The sequence below is a fragment of the Plectropomus leopardus genome, chromosome 21, assembly GCF_026936395.1.
Source record: "Plectropomus leopardus strain MGB_pleo_1.0 chromosome 21, ASM2693639v1, whole genome shotgun sequence".
NCBI classification, from domain to species: domain Eukaryota; kingdom Metazoa; phylum Chordata; class Actinopteri; order Perciformes; family Serranidae; genus Plectropomus; species Plectropomus leopardus.
Window position 1 is genome coordinate 9,390,109 of NC_142196.1, and position 20,139 is coordinate 9,410,247.

The 20,139-nt window shown below is 39.4% G+C and overlaps 1 protein-coding gene across 3 annotated transcripts in view; it reads right to left on the reverse strand.

Moving 5' to 3' along the window:
- The window catches only part of LOC148186014 (uncharacterized), a 96,804-nt gene that overhangs the window by 40,308 nt on the left and 36,357 nt on the right, over positions 1 to 20,139 (reverse strand). The gene's annotated exons all lie outside the window — the stretch shown is intronic.

Sequence of the window (20,139 nt, forward strand, 5' to 3'; positions counted from 1 at the left end):
TCTCTCTTTTCCTTGACCTTCACTCTGATCTTTTTTCTCTCCTTTTTGCGCTTTTATGTTGTTATCAGCTGAGAGCCATTTGTCTGTATTTGCACTGAGATGCTTTTTTGTGCTGGGATTTAGTGGGAGTGTATTGATGGTACTCTGTGGTCAATGGAAACAGATGTATCAACTGATCTAAACTCTCAGCCACCTTTTTGTTGAGTTACTATCTCTAGACAGCACACACTCTGAGTTAAAAAATACTCCAAAATACACACCAATACCAATACAGAAACTATCTGGGTTCAATTTAAGTTTTGTTTGGTAAAAAAAAAGTGCTTTGCTCTTTTCGTGTGCAACTGACCATTTTGTAATTGAATTTCAGGAATGATGCATTACACCACTGCATCCCAGCATTATCAGATATATCAACTTTTTCACAAACACCAAAGAGAGGTCTGTCCCTATATGAAATATCTTCCCTTTGATCCATAACACGCTTGAAACTTTGATATTTGCTGCATCATTCTCAGGAAGTTGTTTTGTTCCTCACGGGTCTACAGTGGCATAGATTTATTTTTTTTCTTCCAGCGCACAGCTGAAGCAGATTGGAACAGATGATGGAGTCTGGCTCATTAGCTCGTACAGGATGTGGACTGGAAACACAGAACCAGGACAGAGCAGATGGGTGGCAGCGATGGAAAAAGGATTCAACGGAGGAGACACCAGTTCCAAACGCCATTACAGAGACAGGTGCAAAAACGTGTGTGAGGTCATGCAAAAGCAAAAAAAAAAATAAAAATTTGGGTCAATGTTCTTACTGAGTTCAGTGTATTTGTAATGTAAGAACATGCTTGTGTGCGCTTAAATGACAAGTTAAGACTGCATGAGTGGAATGGGTCCCATCTCAAATTACTGTCACATCATAGATTCACGCTGTTGGCCTTTGAAGTTGGATATGAACACTGGTGAGAAGCACTTCTCAGAGGACGGAAAGCAGTAAATTGAAAATGAAGCATGAAATACAAACAGCAGTGACAGTCCTTTGGCACTAAAGCAGACAAATTTCCATATAGGTTAGTCTGGGACCAATTTTCTACACACGTTTGCATGTTTTACACACATGCTAATAAATGTAGGTCATGGGAATTGCATTACACAAAGCGGTGCCTTGAAATGCATCGAACAACCGCACGTAACTAATCCAAGCCGTTGCCCCAGAAGACTTTCACACAGCTCACACATCTTCCTCCATTTCTTACCGAGGTGTTGAGGCATGTCACGGGGAAATATAAGTCTGAGTGATTCAAATGGATGCAAATGGAAGAAGAAGACAACAAACAGAGGATTAGGATGAGCAGGGAACGCTAAACAAGTGACTGTTTAGCCTGGATTGAAATGCTGAGACTGTGTCTGTGTCACTGATGCTCTGTATAATTAAGCCTTGCTGCCTGTGGACTTCTTTACATTTACATTTCTGGCATGTTCAGCTGATGTTTCTGTGCAGAGCAGCTAATGTAATGTAACAGTGGAAGGAGCGAATATACTAACGACATAAGAGGGTGGTTTGTAAAGCTTGTATTTTTACTTACATACTACTGAGAATGAGGATAGAGTGATCCAGGGATATTGTTTTTTTGTAGGCCAACGTGGATGTTAGCGTTGCCCTGCAGGATTTCCCACATATTCATTTATTTGTGGCAGCCCGCTATGATTTAAACATCTGCCACTACAAATATATTTTCTATTTTGGGCAGTTTATTGGGAGTGCTACTGGAATATATTTACTATATAGTTATTTGGAGTACCACACTGTCAGAGCGCAGCGCGTACTCAGGGTTGAGATGGAGCAGCAGTACGTCAAGCATATTGAAAGCAACTGTTCATTCTGCTGAGTCTTAAAGTTTGCATTTACTCGCAGCAGCTGCTTCTCTCATCCATTGATCTGATCTGGTCATCTGTGAACAGATCTTAAAATCAATTATCCACCAAGCCAGTCATAAACTGTTGCTGAGGAAAAAGTCATGCTGCCTGCGCTGTGTTCACAGACACAAGGGACATAGGAATTTAAAAGAATAAACAAACAAACAAAAAACAACCCATCGACTTTGAGGCAAGGCGGGAATTCTAAATGCCAACTTATTTCTAGGTTTTGGGACTCCTTGGAGCACTCTATAGAGAAGGGATATTTGATGAATAGCAAACAGGTTCCTGTCAACTGACGCCTTATTCAGGCTGGTTATTACTGTGACAATAAAAAAACAAAAACAAAAAAAACACCTGATTAATAGCTTCTCAGGCAAAGACATGCAAATTTATTTTGAAACATGTTTGATATTTGCATGAACCTCGACGTCCAAATCAACTAATGGTAACAGGAGGGTGGGTTTTACCCAGCCTTTATATGTACTACTCCCTGTTATGCTAGATGTTTGCTCCAAACAACAGTGGTAAAGAAACTCCTTTAGGCAAACCTAAGTGAGGTATCAACATTAGAGCAGCTTACCATATGTTTCAGCTGATGGACAGACATTTTCAGTACCTCTGGAATACTAACTGTATTGTAGATATTTTGCAATAATTGGAAAATTGCTATGTCCTTGATTTGCAAGTCAAATGTTAAACTGAAGCAGGCTGAAATTATTCAAAGTGACCCTCTTCATAAATACTGTAAATAAGTCTGAATAAATTCCCCATGAAAAACCCATTTCAGTCTCTTGAATATGATCTGTGCATTATTCTAACAAGAATGGAGTGGGGGGCGAAGAGGAGGAAAAGATCAGAAAACTAGTTAGTTTAGGGGCAAGATTAGGAGAATTAAGCAATTGTAAATAAGGATTTCAGTATGATAGTAGGAGTCAAATCTGATCTGCCCAATGTTATCATTGTCTGTGCAGAGCAGGAATGCCCTGATAGATCAGTCATCAATGGTCATTTGCCAATATTCAGTAAAAATATGCAATTGGGAGTCTGCCATTAGTCTGGGAATTATGAGCGACTAGTGAATTAGTGTTTACTTAGCTGGTAAGCGTACGAGAGAGAGTGATCGGAGCTTTAGCAAAAGAGGCGTGGTGCGAAAAGCCTAATTTACGGAATGGCCATCAACACTTTTGATGAGTGTTGCATGACAGTAATTATAGAGACGTGCTTCGTTTTCCTCTTATGCTTTGCTGAAAGGTTTCAGTCATCTCCATGATAACCAGATACTCTCCTCAAGTCAGCGTTAGTTTTAGTAAATTGTATCATCTCGATTGGTATATATTTCTTTTGAGACCTGTTTGTTTTGTCTTTGTACTTGTGCTACTCTGTATCATTTCGCATTTGGACAATGGTGGGAACTGACTGAGTGATTCAACATTAGTCAAAAAGATTTTACTCATCTACTAAGGAAATGACGGGAGCAGACAAAAAAAGGAGGAGGTCAGTGCATCCATTGAACCGAACAAGGGAACTACAGGTTGAATACATCTTACTCCAGCAAATGTTGGACATTAATAAAAGGGTGCACTTTCAGTAGTTTTGGATATTCGCCAACAAATTTAATGATCTGGTTAGCTAGATCGGGACCCATATTGCTCGCGCTGGGACACAAAACTCCATTAGATGTGTTAGAGAGGCTTGCCGTTGCTTACTAAACGAGGATGTTACAAGTTATCTAAAGTGACTACTACAATGATGCAATGTGACTACCAAGTCACACTGCGTGATAAAATACAGGGTGTCGTCAACATAAGAAATTATCCAGATGCACAACATGAAAAGAAATTATAGAGCGACACTTTTTTCTGTCAAAAATACGTTCAGGACACTCATCAGAATTGTCGAGCGCCCTACCAGAAATCAGGCTTAAACACAATAGCATCAGCTATAGTGTGTTAGTGTGTGTGTGTGTAGTCCCTGCATATCAGCTGTCCCCTTCATACAGATGTTGAATCGGGCCTGTTACTACCTCTTACTGCAGGCTAACCAGCAGCACAGCTCTGTACCCCTATTGCAAATTCGTAGCTTTTATAAAGCCCGGCAAGGCGAAATAATAACGCAAAATTCTCGCCTTACACAGGCTGCGTAAACGGGGCTTAGAAAATGCCAAAGCAATGCCAATGGAGCAGAATTCTGTCTGTTTCAAGTGACCATTTTACATATTACTGTCCACACTATCCTGTTATCTTTTCCATAACATCTTCATTTGAGTTCACCTCTTTTTCAGTTTTCATGTGCATTTCTATTGCAGATTACAGAGGGTCTGTGGCCTTGATCAGATCTGAGTCATGAAAACCACTCTGGCCCAGCTGCACATGGCAAATCTTGTTTAGATTAGATAAAAGCCTTGAAAGATTTTCCCCAAACAGGATAAACGATGTAGAGCTCCTACGGTTTCCTGTGTTCTACAAAGTCTGAGAATGGTTTATTTCTGACTGTTGACAGTTGCGGATCCTGAATGACATGCGGGTGTTTAGCAACATCATAAAGGACAACACTGCTGACGGGATTAGATGAGATGTCATAGGAGACATGTTTGTACGTTTAGGGCTCAGTGGGAGCAGGATGTCTGCCTTGACACAGTTTGCTTGGCCCATAGGGGAGTTACAGGCGTTGTGTGCATCTTCTGGGATTTGTCATCATCTACATGAAAAACAGTCATAGCTGCAAAAACAGCATGTGTTAAAGTTTTGACAAAGAAAAATATTAACATATGATTTGGCAACTGCCCATATTATTATTATTATAATTTTTTTTTTCCTTTGCTCATAGAAAAGAAAGAAAAGCTACAATTTATCATATATCACCTTGGCTTCTCTCAGGTCACAGAGGATGAATGCACCTCTGGCAACAAATTACTTGTGTTGTGAACTCGAATTCCTGCAATGTATTTGTTGGCCAGATTAATTAAAGCTGAATATGCCTCTTGAGAACAATTGGTAATCAGTGGATGTCGGTGCCAATTGTGCTGATCCGTGCTGAAAATAAATAGTGTTCACTGAGATTGTTAGTAGGAGCTGTTTGCATTGTTTCTGCAGAACCATTGCAGCATTGATTGGGGGAGGGTAATATAGATGCTAAGCGAACTCCTATTGGGCATGTATCTCTTTGTTACATGTGTGCTCTGTTTACAAAAAGAACAGAAAAAATAAGACACATTTAGAACATCACAAGTATTTTTCTCTAACTAATACTAGTGCTACTACTACTGGAAACTAATGGAAACTGTGACCCCTTTGTGTCAACAACAAATTTTGGGTGATTCTTGTTAGAGCATCAATATTTGCAAATTCATTACAAGACTAAAAGTCCACAGCTGTGCTGGCAGCTCAGTGATGTTGTAAGGAGATACAGTTTAGCTAACATTAGTGAGCAAACATGCTCAAAACAGCTACGCTAACATGCTGCTATTGTTTTTTTCAGGGCAGATATTAATAGAGATTATTAGTTGTTAATGAAACCGATATTTGGAACTGATATGCCAATATAAAAATAAAAATCTTTCTGTCAACATTTAAAATTTGGAATAAAACAAACTCGTAAACAAAACTTTGTGTAAATGATTTTTGAAAATGTTTGATTAAAACTGAAACGTTCCAACATCATATACGGCAAGTTCCCAGCAACTTTTTGTTTTATGAAGTCAAGTGAAAATTTAAATAAAAAAAGGTAATTAATACATTTTATCAGCCAACACTGAAATAAAATACGATACAGATAATCTGCAAAAGTTAGCATTGTGTCTCAATTTCTTTTTAAAGACATGGAGGGAGTTATTGTCTCTTGAGGCAGGCCTACATTTAATTACACCAAGTTCATATTTCAGTATGACTGAAAAAATACAGTAATTGATATAAATTTGAGATGTTTATTGGCTTATTGCACAAGAACAGCAGCAGACAGTTTGTTGTTGTTGGGAAAAGCAGAGTGTTTATACCTTACCGCACAGGTCAGTGTCCTTCGACACCAGCTCTCCATCAGTGTTGTATCACTGAGAGAGGTGTGCAAGGAATGGATTCAGTTTAAACAATAAAAGCTTTCCACTTTGTATTTCCTGCCTGTTTACATATTTCCAGTGCTGCAGGTTATTTCGTTGTATCTCTCCATCAGCATGAGTCACAGTAAGAATCTGGGACAAAGTGCTTCATCCGCAGTGAGACAGAAAAGAGAAGTAAATGACTGGAGAATTATGCCCAACACACCCGTTACCATCTTTGAGTGATCATTAGTAAGATGGTGCTCAAGTGTCAGGTTCAAGTAGGGTCAACAGGAAAGGTCCACTTGAACTGGCTTCCTTAGAAATTTAAATGGCCGTTATAAAACATGACAGAGTTAAAGTCTTTGAGGAGGGATTTCAACCCAAAGGTTTTTTGAGGGCATGAAGTCGAACAGCTGTTGAGGGTCAGTAATGAAGGTAGAGAAAGACAGAAAATTCTAAGATGATTAAGACATGATTCTGATTTTCAGGTGATTATACATTACATTCTGTTTCTGCCAATATGTCCCCTAAATCCTACACACTGGACCTTTACAAGTCTAATGTTTACAATGTTCACCATCTTAGTTTACAGTAAGGATGCTAATATTCGTGATTAGCATTTAACAAAAAGTACAGCTGAGGCAGACGGGACTGTCATTAGTTTGACCAGCATTAAGTCATTAAAGTATAATACAAATTTAAATTTGATGGTGGTCATAGATGAATTTCATAGCACTACCATATATATTACAAATAATCCTGAGAGGGACATCAATTTCTGTACCTTTTTTCACAATCCATCCAAAAAATTGGATGGACTCTTAAAATGACAAATGTCAACCATTTTGTGGTGCATGCGAAAACCTCAGGGGGTTACCACAGTCATCAGGATGCATTTTTTTGCAACCAGAAATGTCTTTGCAAAATTCCTTGACATTCCACCGAATAGTTTTTAAGATATTTCAGTCTGGACCAAAGTGGTAGGACCAGCGACCAACGTTGCCATTCCCACAGTAGAGCCACTGTGCTGGCATGGCTTCTAAAAACATTACAAAATATATTTTCAGCTTTACATTGGCAGACAAAGGAACCATTCTGTTGTGAATCACTTTTACCAAAATTAACTCAACGAGCCTCTACAGCACTGTTCTCAAACAACTCCAATTCATAATGAGCCCACTGGGTCTTTAAAAAGCGCATGCATAGATGAACTAGTGTGCACTCAAAATTTTCATATTTCACACCCATTTAATGTGTTTCATGTATAACCAGAAGAAGATAAAATGGGAATATTTGAGTCGAGAAGTCAGAAAGTAGTAGGAATGTACCAAACAACCTCCAGTTGTCAGATATGACAGAAATAAGCATGGGATATTATTAGCATCAACTGTCAGGGACTCATTTAAATATACTTTGTCTGACATTATATTTGATGTGACAGAAAAAGGGTTTTAGTGTGTTTGAATGATTTCGTCTTTGTGGTGCACCTACTTGCTTTGTGAATCTGTGAGTGTGTGTATCAGGATGCAGACTAAATAGCTGACTTTCTTTGATTCTCAGCAGAGCTTACCAATTCCCTGCCAGCAGCTCCAGCGGTTTCTCTTTGTTTTCTACCAAACCGCTCTATTTTTCTCTCCACAAGTCTCGCCTCCTCACTTTCCGCTCTCCCTCCTCTCTCTGTTTGTGGTTGTCATGTTAGACGTGTGTTGGGATTCTGCCAGTTTCCCAAGACGATTACACCAGCGTGCACTCTGCTCCATCATTGCCATGTCTCAAATCCTGACTTAGAGACCAAAATTCATTACGGATGCTAACCAGTCCAGTGCAATCCCTTTAGAGTCCTACAATCGCACGTCGTCATGCTTGCACAGCTTGTGTGTAATCATGTCAGACTAACGGACAGACGGACAGATAGGCAAACAGGTACGACAGGATGATAGACATGAAGCCAAGACAGACAATCAGCAGGCAAGCAGGTGTACGCAGTTGCACTACAGATTGAAAAGTTTGAAGCATAGATGAGGACTTTACCCAGAACTCTGTAAAAGTTAGTTTCTAAAAACCTTGTTTTTAGATCCCAAAATGTAATCAAACTTGCATGCAGTGCAATTAAGCATCTGCCCCTCTTTCAGGTCATGAACTCTTTTCCTGGTGATCCACATCTCCATGTGCAGAATTACTCTTGGTGAGTACAGATGGGTTAATTTTCTCTTTTGGCCATCAGAAACTTTGGCCAGTGAGCCTGCCAGAGCAGGCTGAGCCCAGCTGTTGGGCTAAATCACTGCCTGGTGTTTGTGGCCCACCTGTCAAGATTCACTCAAATTTGGTCAAAGTGACCTGTAGTGTATAGTGGAATCAATATTCCACATTGACCTTTGGACACAAAAATGGTGATTTTCTGAGGGGCAAATGAGTGATGAAGTGTGGCTGCTACAGGCGGCATGAGTGACCAAAAGTATAGTGGTTAACAGCAGCTTGTATGGTTTGATTCCAAGCAACAAGTGCTGAAAAATGCAGTTCCTCAAATGGCCAATTCAGTAAATCTGCATATGCCCTCATGTTAAAATGGCCAACTTTACAACAGAAATAAACATGGTTACAGCCTGGTACAAAAAACAGTTTTGGTCTCTACAGCTTATTTGAACATTCATCACAACTGTATGTGGGTGAATTTTTAAAGTTACATGTATTCAAGTGCAGGGTAACTTTGAGTGACAGGCTGTCTGTGAGGCGTCGCAGTCTGTTCAGATCTACCTCTTCCACACCTCCACCCTCATCCAAATATGGTCACTTCTGGCTTCCACAAAAACAAGATGGAGACGGACAAAATGCCGAACTTGAGGCTTAAAAATGGCAGTCCACAAACCAGTGGGTGACGGTATGGTAGCTACATCCATTATTTATACAGTTTATCGTTAATTCATGCAGCATTGACAATCTTGGCTTGTGAAATCAACTACAGCCAATCACGGTGCTCAGTTTGATGCTCAAAACAAGATGTAAACAGCAGAGCAATCTTACCCATTTTCAAAGTACTTGTAAGGCTCATTTCACACAAAATTGAAATACATACACTATGCCACCATGCGGAGGTAAGGATGCATCTACTTATAGACAAGACGCTCATGCTTGTGACAGGTGAGCTAGCAGTAGATGCACGCTTCCTTCTGCATGGTGATACAGTTGGAAGATGTAGTTCAACAGAAAGAAAGAAAATAGGTCCTACACGAAACTGCTCACAACAAGGTCTGTGGATTATCTTGAGTAACTTGGACATGAATTCTGTTAAGAGACATTGCCATTGAGTTTTCTTTTCAGATATCTCTATGGCTGATATCTCCAACACTCTGCATCTCACATCTCAACAATCTAGACTGATAAAAGGCACCACAGGTAAGAGAATGAACATTTATATTTCATTTTGGGGTGAACTGTCCCTTTAACCATTTTCATGGCTGCATCTTAAATCTTTACAGATGTGATTTCATAAGAGATCAACAAAACTGCAATGCTGAGCCTGTTACCACAAGGATTTTATTATTGTGCAGGTGGCGTAGCATCCTTTGACTGTTTGTGCTTACATCCTGCTCCTTTGATCATTCACAGTATATTTTTAAGCCAAAAATCTGTGTATCCTCTCAAATATCAAAGAGTCCATCAATCTATCAGTTACATGAAACGATAGAAGGTATATATCAAAACAAAAACCAATATGTGTCATTTACAGAAAACTAATTCTGTAAATACCCAGAAAGCAGCATTATGTGCCATTTTTTTTTTGGCAAAAATTTGGGTAAAACTTACTTGATGACAGTTGTTAAAAAAAAAATAAAAAAATCAACTTTAGAATTATGTAATGACTTATCAAGTTATGACAGTACATCTGCAAATGCTCTCTAACACAAACCAGTTGCATGTTTAGTGGCTTCATACTTTATATCCAGTTTAAGAGCTGAACTAATAGCTCTACCTAACGCTGGAATGTGCCCCAATATCTTTTTTTGGCAAATCCCAAAACTGTTGTCTGGAAACTCTAATAAAAGGGACCTAATATAGGATTTTGGGCGAATCTCTCCTATAAATTACAGTTAGTCTCTGCTCCTCAGTAATCTGGGCTGTAATTTTGGGACATCAGCACTTGCGTCATCGAAAGCCTAAACTTAGATTGCTTGGGTTTTTTTTTTTTGTGTGTGTGTGTGTGTGTGTGTGTGTGTGTGTGTGTGTGTGTGTGTAGGCCCTGTCAATGGAATAAGTTACATGCAGGGATGTGGATTTGGGAAAGGGTGTGGGCATTTTGGGAGAGAGCAGATAAAGGCAAAAGCGGTGTGAAGTGATTATCAGCTTCTTCCAATAGTACTGTTTTTTGTCAGGCTCGCAAAAAATGAGACTACCTCCAAAAAACACTTCTTATCATGTGACAGGGCTTAAATTTCAAATATATTCTCTACTCATTTCTACAACTTTTTTTTTAACATTTAGTTGGTGCTGCACCACAGTGGCTATCATGCTCGACTGCAGAACCTTATATTTGTCACTTTTTTACAGTCAAAATTTGCTTATTATTTATAGGCTCTAATTAAAGTATGGTTCTTCACCCAAGAAACAGCCATTAGCAACCACGAAGGTAGAACATTAATTTAAATAATAATAATAATAATAATAATAATGACTAACTTAATTTGACATTTATTGACTATTTATTTTTAGAAACTCTGGCCTGAGGAAGGATCCAATGAAGCCAATAAAAAGCCTCCTGCTCCAATTCCCTCTTTATTGAATTGTGTGTTCCAGTGCGCCCACACTGTCTATGCATCTGTCAGTCCACTGATTTGTGTGTGTGTGTATGTGTGTGCAGGTGCCTCTTTATTTGTGCGTGAGCATGCGCCTTGTGAGGCAGATAATGAGCGCGCAGCATGCATTCTCTGATTTCAATCCAAAGCCTCCTGACTGGGCCGCCAGAGTGCAGCGGTTTGTATTCATAAACATAATGCACATCGATCCCTTGATTTGTTTCCACAGCCAAATCAGGCTGGGTGTCTGTCTGTCTCTAATTCACTCTATGATTGGTTATCTGTTTCCTATAATTTTGATCCAAACTACGTGCCCATGAGATAGATGAAGTAAAAGCACTGCATTGATTTATATCCAGTCTCCTGTTGTAGATAATGAGCCTTCTTCTTGCGATGTATTCGTTGTTCTTTCTTTTATGAAAACTCTTGGCAGTAGTTGGGGAAACTTGTTGGAAGATATTAATGAAGATATTAATTTGTTTGAGCTTACATCTTATATATCACAAGTCAATTTAAATGTTGAGCATAAGCAGAAAAAGTGTGTCTTAATATCAATAGATTTCAATAGCATGATTATTATTGGTACATGTGCTACCATCTGAATTCTCTTCTTGTCTATGCCCAGTCAATTAATGTAATTAATGTACTGTAATGTACTGTAATGCCAAATGTACAATTTTACTAACCTTCTACATTGTGTTGACTCATACCACACTGCTGAACTTCATCTTCTCTTCTTCAATCTTTCTGAGAAGTCAAAATATACATTCATCGTCCATTCCTATGAAAGTTGCTTAGCGGTGCATAAAGCCATACATTTTTCAACTGCCACCTTTAAAATAACCTGGATTATTGGCTTCTAAACTATGTGGCCAAAAGAGCAAGTGCACTGGAGACCTAAGTCAGATACAACCGCCTTACCGCCCCATTAACTTAAATGGGAATAAAAGGATTCAATCATGCAGCTCCTTGAGACTTTTAAAATGTTATTGGTCTCAATGGATTAATCCTGATGATAAAAAAAGAGTCATTTTGCAGGCATTGTGAGACTAAAAAAAGAAATGTATCCACTGATGTACATCTCTTTGGCCATGCAAGTCTATGGGAAAAAGTCTTTTAGGCCAGATAGCATCATGTGAAAGTGTAATTACACAGCTTCACTGTTTGTCCATGACAAAAATTGGCTTCAAAGCTTGGCATTTGGGAGCCTAGGTGAACAAGCATCTCTGGTGGTTGGTTAGTGATTGCTGAAACAGTGGAAAGATGGTTATGATGGTTTTGGTGGGTCTTAATTTGTTTTGTCGAGTTTGAAAAAAGTGAATTTTACAATCAGCTACGAAGGAAATTTAGCTAGTTTTAGTTTAGTGAGAAAAAAGAAACTTGAATACAGATGGCTCTTTTTTTCTGTTTTATGGAAAATAGGTGGAAGAATATTTCCTTTCTTGAACTTTAGCATTGAGCATATCATTGTAACAGTTGACAAATAGCTTACATAACATTAATTGCACACATGACCTGAACCGTCATGTTCTGCCTCGCTACATAAAGGGCATCCTGCTTCCTGCATTGGCACTGAACTTTAGCACTAGATGTAAATTGTGATGTGTGACATTTTTAGCAATGTTGGTCTTACATGAGAGGAAACCAGACGTGATTCTTTATGGGAAGAAATTCTGGAGGAAAGCTTTACATGGTCATTATTTAAGCTGGAAATCAACTGCTTGATCATCTAAAACCAAGTGGATATTTACAATTAAATGCACTGTTTTTGAATACATCATCTGTTTTATTAAAAAGTTCTAAGTAAAGCATTTTTATATGAATATTATCATAGAAAAAGAGAGAAATGTAGATTTTAAACCATGGACCAAAGCTTCACCTCTCTTTTGTAGGACGCACACATGCTGCCTTTGACTCGGGAGGAAACCAGATGTTGCAATATTCAAATGAACACAGGAACTTTCCATGCCAAAGCCTAATATGCTGTTTACAGGATGACTTCATTCTAACAGATCCCACTTCTGACAACAACACTCACCATACATTATCCAGACTGAAACCATCCATCACTGCTCTGAACTGCTGGAGCAACACAGAAACTGTCTTTTTTTTTTTTTTTAAAGCTGGATGCATCACCAGGGTGAAGTTAGACCGATCTCCAGCCACTTTGTTCTTATGATACCAGCGTGTTCCAAAACTGAAATGTTCCTGCCTTTTGCTGCTGCAGTTTTCTTTGGTTTGACGGGTTAATCATTAATGTCACTCTCTCTACAGACACCACTTTTTCAGGGTGACAGGCAACACAAAGGAGAAAATGAAATGACATTTGGTATTATTTGCTTTCCTTTTCAAACAGTCAGATCAGAATGTCACAAAAGGACATCTCTACATTTCAAGCGTCAGCACAGAATAACAGAAACCTTGAATAACATTGACTATGTTTGGAGACCTCGACTGACCCTCTTAAAGAATCTGGGTCCTTCTCACATTCCCAGTACAAAAAAAACAACAACACTTCTGGTCATCCTGAACTGAAATGACCCCTTGGTCTGGGTAAAATGATTCTAAAAAGGAGATCAGCGACTGAGACCATCATCCCAAATGACCTGAGCTGGTTTCCATTTGATCATATCTGGGCACTCCCCTTTACACACCCTATTTCCCGGACGACTGAAAGACAAACAACAGCAGTGTCTATATCCGCTACATGGGATACGATGAAAATAGCCCCGAATTCAGATCATATCGGGTGATTACCGCTCCAGTCGTTACTTTACTGTCTAAGTTTATCTGCCGAGGTGGGGAAATATTCCTATCAGCAGAGATGGTAGATGAAAGGCCAACACTTGCAGCACCAGCGTAAGTTATGCATTTGGAGATATGCGTCTCTGCTGTCGCTGCTGTTTCGGTGACTTGTCAAATAAAAGGAATTAATCTCAATGAGAATCTCTTTTTTTTTAACTGATAATTGTGAAAGATTTTTTCCTGATGATGCTGGTGCAGAAAAATATGAGTTGAAAGAACAAAAAAGATTAAAACTCTGTCACAAAAAACAGCTTCCACATCTCTTTCTCTTTTTTTACAACCAATAAAAAAACTAAACATAACCTTTCTTTGATGGCATATTTTATTATGTACACTTCCTCCGTTTTGTTTATACATGGATTACTCATCTAGACAGTGAGTCATGTTTAAATACAGCACAATTATAGAGCATTTGGTCAACATCGGGAGGTTTGGTTATTGTTCAGCTAAACAGTAGAAAGGGGTAGAACATGTCATTTAAGAGACTTGGTACAGAAAATTATTGTTGTGCCAGACATGCTGGTTCCAGCATCGACCATCCTGACGCTACAGTGTGTAGAGTTTATGGAAAAACTGCAATAGCAAAAACCATCAAGCCAGAGAAAACACCATGTTGTGGAAAGAGGTCAGAGAAAGGCAAGACTCAGGAGAGCCAACAGGTGAGCCACAAGTATGCAAATGCAGCAGCATGTTGCAACATGCTGGTGTCTGTTGCAACATACTGATTGCAAAGTGGAAATTCAGTGTTTCTTGGATAGTTGAATCCAGTCTACTCACTGTTAGCACTGCAAAATAATGTTTTTCCACTTCCATATTGGCTGTTAGAGACCAATTCAGCTTTATTTGACAGCAGCAAATCAAAGCCACACAGGTGGAGTAATGTGAGCAGCACATTAGCAGAGCCGCAGCTTCGTGCCTTGTGTGAGCTATCTACAAATTCTCTCGTGTTTTGGTTGTGCTTAGAGCCCTGATTTAGGGTGTTGCGGCTAACAGAGATGCTCAGTCGACCACGATGGAAGCTGCAGCTGTGCACCAGGGCTCCACAATGGCTCTACTTTTGGGGGAGCAGAACGTAGCAACTCCCACCACTTGCAGTTTTTTTGTCTGTTGATTTTTCAACACGATTATTTGATGCATTGATTGTTAATATTAACAATGCCCGATATAGAAACGTGTTTATATTTTGAAACCCTAATAATTACATTTCTGGGGATGTAGAAATCCCACTTAAGTATGCATTTGCTAATTAGCATGTGAGATAAAGTAAGGGAAAGTCTGACTATATTTGGTCAAAATCTGTACTGGGCGAACTGTACTTCTGACCTCATGACAGAGCAAGATGAAAAGTCAGGAGATCCACAAAGTCATTAGAATTCATCCTCTAGGGACCATGAATGTCTGCAAAATTTAATGACAATGCAGTAAATAAATGAGATATTTCCGTCTGCACTAAAGCGGTAAACTGACCAACAGACCGACTACATTTAACAATATGCACAAACTTATTAGTAATGTGGAGTCTCAAAGTATTTGTGTCTTTTCTTAATAAAAGAGAGCACTATCTGGTAGAACAGTTTCTAGGGGGCAGCCCAAAAACTGGAGCTTTGCAGGAAACAAGTTCAAGAACCCTTGTTAAATCGGCTGACAGGTGATGGCAAAAACAGCTCGACAGTTTCATGACATTCACAAAGTCACAAAACTGTTTCAGAAACCATTATTCCAACATGAGAAAACTCTCATTTTCTCCCCACAGCTTTTGAAAGGTTTGCTGAGTCTGTGCAGCCTCCTGTTTGCCCTAGCGAGGTACAGGGGAGGAGGGTCAAAGCCAAGTCATTTCCGCTATTTGGACTAAACCCTGTGAAAGCGTCCCAGGAGGCCAGAGGACTCATTAGGTGCGGTGACACTATTGCCGCAGGAGGTGTCACCAGGAAACCAGTCGACAGGTCCTTAAATATAACACACATTTCCTATGACCTCATATCCACACGAGCTGCTGGAGCATGATCGCCGCTCTGTCTCCAAGGCCAATACATCTTCAGTCATCGTTAAAAATGAAAAGTACACAAAAGGCACCACACACACTTTAGGTATGAGTACCTACAGCAGAAATACACATCCTTATAAATATACACAACATTTGGCGACAATAAAAATCAGTGAGAAAATACCGAAAGCATCAAAACCCAGAATTGCTGTGACATGATGCATTTACTGACGTTCACGTAATGCTTTTTATTCCTTCAGCCACTCATGTAGTGACCCAACAACCACGCAGGTCAGTGATGTTTTATACCAGCGGACAACAAAAGAACAAGAGGGACTATGTTGGCTTTATTTCCCTGTTACATTTCATTCCACCGTGTGAAGAAAACCAAACAATAGGCCAAATGTTTTACTTCTCAATTCACTGTCAGGGGAACAAGCTGCTCCACTTTACATGCCATTGTTGTTCTCTGAATGATACTGTGCTCCACAGCAACGTTGCCTCAGAAAATCAGTTTCACTCAACGCCTGATTTGTGTTTGTGGCTGCAACAGGGGGAGCAGAGGTATAATGTGCTGCCAAAGTACCTTGTTGGTAACCAAGCAGAGACAAAGGAAACAGAGGTCTGTTAGAGTTCTTGGAAAAATGGTATCCATCTCAAAAAAAATAAAAAAGCAACAAATGAAGAATAATGCTGTCATATTACCGCTACTGTTAATTGCACACACAACAGGCCTTTCTTAATTATGTTGAGTTACATTTCTAAGAGTCCAATAAAAATGTGTGAAACTGTGAGCTTCAGCTTTACTTTCAGACAAACCAACTGTGTAATAATAAACATTTCAACTCCGAAACGTATGTTTATCGAAGAAATGTTAGCATGTCTTGTGTTATAGAGAAATTAGTACTGGTAAATTACCAAAGAAGAACTTTCCAAGACTTTGGATGATGGCTAGATGAGCCACACATCAATTTTTTTTGTAGTTATCAAGCCTGGTCACATAAGAGAGTGGTCCAATGAAATTAATTCGCACATCTCTGCAACACATTGGATCCTGGGGATATAACGACCTATTGCAGGGCTGGGGCAAGGTAATTGCGAGAGCAGTGGCCAGTTAATCTAGAACCGTAGTGACACTAAAGCTCTTGCCCAATAATCCTCAGAGTTTCTCTCTGTTTTCTCTGCACTTGACATTTTTGTCCTCCATGGCCTTTGACTTTCGAAATTGTACATAATTGAAGAGTTATTTAAGAGGTAAAATAAAGCTCTCTGGGCTACCAAGCTTAATAACTTGCTGACTGGTATTATCTTAGCTCGGATACTTAAGTCTTTGAGACATATTTGTAACATTCACTCCTGTCTCACACATCTCTTAAAACCATGCCTGTTTAGTTCAGCAGTTTCTACTTCCACTGAGGAAGTTTAGAAGAACTGGTTGGTGCAACACAGCCACAAGCTATGGTAGAATGGTGTGTTAATGTTTTTATTTGCAAAGCAATTCTTGGTTAAATTCCAACCTACTTATCTTCTGCACCTACAGCATGGAACAATCTGCAGAATGATCTTAAGCCTCAACACATGGTGACCTTAAAAGAAGTTTAAAGGTTTATGAGTTTTCAAATGAGTTTATTTGTTGCTGCAACTCTGTGTCGCTGCTATTCTTGGCCAGTTCTCCCTTGTAAAACAGATCTTTGGTCTCAGTGGGACAAACCTGGTTAATTAAAGGCTAAATAAATCAATAAAATAAATGGAGAGTGCTGGCACTCCATCCCTTAATAATCAACACTGTCAAAACAGTTCGTCAGCCGTCAAAGCTCACCAAGGTTGAAACCAAAATGAAAAACTTTCTTGGATTTACTTAACCACTGTGTGTAAATCCACTTATTACAGCGATTCCATTATAATGACTTTATATAACCATGAGGTTTCTCCATTTATATGCTGGTGTAACCAGGCCTGTATTTTCCACAACTCCCGGTGACTGATGAAAAAAGTATGCTGAGATACTTGTCTATGCCAAAGTCACATAAGTCAGTTCCTAAAGCATCCTCAAAAAAGTGGGAGGAGCAAGCGCACTTTGGGGGCTTTTGGGGACTTTTGTGGGGGCTAACATCTTGTGGTCGATTAGTCAATTGGTTGGTGGATGTGCTCTTGTCTGACTAATTGGTTGGACAATTGGTAATGTTGTTCCCAAAGCATTTTTCTTTCCCAGGTAAAATCACAAGGTGCCCCTTTGGAAATGCCCAACCAGGGCAAACTGTTTTTTTTCAGCTGGGACATATTGGTTGCATCTGATTGTTGTGATATGGAACAACTGGGGAAGTATAAATGAGGGTAAAATGTAGGGGACTTGCTATGGTTTTACTCTGGATAAAGGGAAGGTTGAAGGACTTACAGAGAGTGGACTAACCCAAGTTGGTCCAGGTTGTATTTTTCTTGCCCCTCCGTCAATGTGACTGGATAGCTTGGTAAAAAGGAATAGCAATGACTGCAGTGTTTTACCAGAAGTTGAACTTTTGTCAACACTGTGCAACCAGATAAAAACACCAAATGTGCAACCTTCAGTGCAGAATAGACGTTCACTGCCTTGTCACATTATTCACATTTGGAGCATAGTGTAAATACGCCGCCCTTACTTGCAAAACATTCAAAAATACATCGGCCTTAAGGAAAATACTAGACCCACAATGCTACCAGACAGAGAGTACTCAGTGCATCATGTCCATTTTAGTTTTTGAGATTACATTCAGATTTTTTTGACCAACTGATTAGTTATAAAGAGTAGTTAGAATTTCAGTGGATCAAGATTTTCATTGGTTGACGACAGCCCGGGTACTTAGCTGAATCCAAACTTTAAATTCAGAGGGTACTTAGTTAAAAACTGTTGACGCTTTAACAAAAGAACAGTTTCAGACAAGAGCACAGCTTAAGAAAGGTCTAATGTGTTCCAAACAATGAGACCTCAGCTGCAACAATGAAGTGAGCATGTTTTTAAAATTATGTTGGTCGCATGCCAACTTGTGGCACAGAGCTGTGAGCAGCAGCTATATTAGCTCTACACACAGTCTACTTGATATACATTATGCGTTAATAATCAACATAATCCCCAACGTGGCTGATTAGTCAAACATTGCCGGTGCAGGCTCGCTGTATCTGTAACACGGACCGAGGCAGGTCTGCTGACAGATGACTCCAGTGTGTCCAATAATAAACATAGGGCACTGGAGGAAACACGAGACCCAGTTTGACTTCCACTCCTTATAGGTAATCCATCATCGCAGTGCTGACCGGCTTACTTTCAGGGACCCATGTGGACGACACACAATACAGCAGAGTAAAGAAAGCGTCTGGCATAGTCATGGATGTGTTATGCCCCCCTCTATTGACACTGAGCATTGTTTCCCACTGTCTCCACTGCCTCGTCAGAGACCAGAAAGGATAAACAGAGCACTGAGCTTGGCACAAAGTTTGTCCTCCTCCCTAATGAAGTGCAACCTCTCAAGCCCAAACATCATTCATCATACTCCAGCGTCTGTTGGTGTGTGTGAGCGTCTAAACCGAATGTCTGTCCATATCTGCAACTCTTGCTCTCGTGTTTTCATTTTCTGTCCTACAGACTGCAGGCACCCAAATAGAGCTTGAATGACTGTAACAGAGAAGACAAAACAAATAGACCAGTTTGACCCATTTTGTTTTTGGGCTTTTGCTTTGTTTGGCACAAAACTCATACGTCCAATTTCCTGCCTATTAGATGGCTATCAAAAACCTTAGTTATATCTGATTTTCATGAGGAGTTACACTAAGCAGAGTAAGTTTCCATTGTTGATTTATTTAGCCTTATGACACAACTTCCCAGTTATTCATATAGGAATTTGCTTTTTTTTCCTCAGAACTTGCAGCTGTGCCATAATATTTACATGATAAATTGTTAGCTTGTGTTTAGTCTGTGTTCAGATTTATATCTCAATGTAATGTTTTTCCCCATCACAGTTTGACAAGTAAGAGTTATGAATGTCTCCAGTAAAAGTCATATATGGACATGCGTGTCCTTGAGATCCGGGTCAAGGCTGAGATTTTTTTTCATGCTTTGAAACTCTGAAAAGATCCAAGATATTTGAATAAATCAGAGTGAAATCATTTAAAGACGATCGTTTGATCAAAGATACTGTTGGATGGAATACGTCTTGCATGATGGTAAAGAGCAAAAAGGAAATTATGCTTGGAGATAATTCTGAGAAACTCAAATCTGGCTTTGGATGTGTGATATCTTCCACATGGTGCTGCGCTGTTTTACAGCTGTAGCATAACAAAAAAAGTTGAGCATATCCAGACATGGCTCGGTTGAGTATAAGATATGAGGGCCAGTATGGCTGCTTTGCTTCTTATGTTTGCTGTGGCTATACATTGTGATGGCAAAAACTGTGTGTGTCTGTTTCATTCTAGTGACAAATCCACTCATAATGTTCCCCAGCTTCTTAACATAATAAATTACATCGGTGAACGGGTCACAAAAAGATTTAATGCAACAGATTCGAACATTTGAGCCAGATTTCTTGAAAGTTCATGAAATGAAAACCATGTTTTGAGATACATGTTTTACGTCTGAAAAGTAAAAGTTG